The following is a 2,333-nucleotide window of genomic DNA, read 5'->3' on the forward strand; positions in this document are numbered from 1 at the left end:
TAGTTAAATTAATTATTAAATGGTGATCGTGTTTAACTCCATTAAAAATCGCAAACCATCCGATGTTGATTATGTACTGGTCATGTGAATAAATGTCTAATTAATAATTTAAATAACATTTGAGGCCTGAAGAAAGTCATGCACTAGGCAAATATAGCTCTTAAATAATGCATCTTTAAAAGAAACTCACTCACTATACTAGCCATTACTGTGTAGAGATGGTCTCTAATTCATGGTCAGGTCAAATTTATCTAGAACGTAGGCAGTCTTTTTTTTAAACTTTTAATTTGTATTATTGTATTATTTTTCTCAAAGAACTACTGTGTATAATTGCTTGACACAATATTCCATTATTCAAGGCACTTTATTTTCCCAAGATTTGTTTGTTTTTCTTCTTTTCTACTACAACATCAGAAATAAATCTTTTGTACCTAAATCTAAATATTTATTTTAAAAGGAATACCAGTATTTGAAACTATTGTAAATCAAAACAATTATAAAATATCTTACAAAAAATAAACATGTTATCCAAAAAGGTTACCATTCCATCTGCTGCTGAAAATAAGTGTTGTGTAAGGAACATTTTGGTAGCAATGCAATACTATGAATATCAATGATGTAATGAACAGTGAGGAATATTAAAATACTATTAACCAAAAAATAGTGCTGTTGTAAACATACATAAATTTACATACACAGCTCTGAAGCAAATCGAAAACTAGAACTGTGATAACGAGTTTCACCAACACCCTCACCCTTTAGTGGATGTCACATCCCGTACTAATGATACCCATGCGTGTTAAAAAATGGATGCGAAATCGAGATTTATCATTACATATTGAAGGGTGGAAACCTCACAAAGTGACTAATGATAAATCAGGCATCTCTCAGCAATGGATAAAGTTGGTGACTGTTTTGTGATATCTGCCGTCTATTTCTCGGCAAAGGACAAAAAATTATTTTATGATATCAATATGGTCGTATATCTGCATACTATTAGTTAAAGGAAGTTAGTAAATAGTATTAGTAAAGGGTAGCAAATAAGAATCTTTAGAACAAATATTTGTTTTAAAGGATAAGTAAAAGGTTACTCTTCAACAATTGCCTATTTCTTGGCAATGACTCAAGTTAAAAACTATCTTTTGATGTACATATGTTCGCAAAAATACAATTTTTGACACAATGACGTCATTTTCGGTGACCAATTAGTTACATCTAAGGAATATTCACAGAATGGTGCAAATCATTTTGAAAATAATAGAACAACCATTTATTCTTTTATGGGCATAATAACTTGAAAGGTGATTCCCACAAAATTGCTCTTATATATGACTTGTATATACCTTTGAAAATAGTTATGTTTCCGCCTTAATATCCCAATCACAGAAAAACGAAATTGCTCATTTACAATGTCAGCTAAATTTACCCCCCCCCCCCCACACACAGTGTTCTGAAAAGGTAAAAAATGCACATTAAAAATCAAATTTTATTTCTTTTGTGTATTTTCCAGTGTTATTCTGTAGCTGTTATAGGATACAGAGTTGCAACTTTTAATAATTGTGATGAAGCAGCAGATGAATTAAAACAGGTATATTGACCACTGATTAAAAGTACAATCTAATTTATCAACTTTGATAATACAATAGATCTGGTTAGTCTCAATCTTCTGTCTCTTTTCACAGCGTCTGATTGATCAGCTTGAGTGAGACCTCTTGTCATTCACATTACAATAATTCTGGTATCTTTTTGTCCAACACCTTCAGAAAAAAGCAGAAGACTATCAGTCTGTAACACCTTTTGGTAGACAATAACTCTGCTCCTAATTACATTGTAGGCCTACTTATAGATACTTTCTTACAAAGTATTTATTAGGTGGTTATTTCCAATAAAAGTATAGCAATTTTGGTATATATGGAAAGTAGAAACATCCGGTCTTTCAAGAAAAATACTGAATTCCCTGAAAAACATCCATGGGAGCGCATACAGGACAAAAATGTACGTGTTTCCCTAACCAGCAATCCGACGATTAGAGATGTGTGCTCGAGTGACATCAAAGGTTGCACGCGAATATTGTCTAATCTCTCAGCGTTAGTAGGCGCTTGATGTATATGTTGTTAAACATGATGGTGAGCTTAAGCATACTGAGATAACCAAGGAAAAAGATGTGGGCAGCGGATAAACTGAGAATTTAATTAGGCTTCGATATTTATGATAAATGGACATCGATTAATGACAACTTTGTCTTGTATATGCAATGAATGCTCCTCCAACTTCACACCTGTTGCTAGGTACTGCATCAGCCAAGTCACAAACCTGACCCCTTTTTATAGCAT

This window comes from Patella vulgata, chromosome 7, assembly GCF_932274485.2.
Source record: "Patella vulgata chromosome 7, xgPatVulg1.2, whole genome shotgun sequence".
NCBI lineage: Eukaryota > Metazoa > Mollusca > Gastropoda > Patellidae > Patella > Patella vulgata.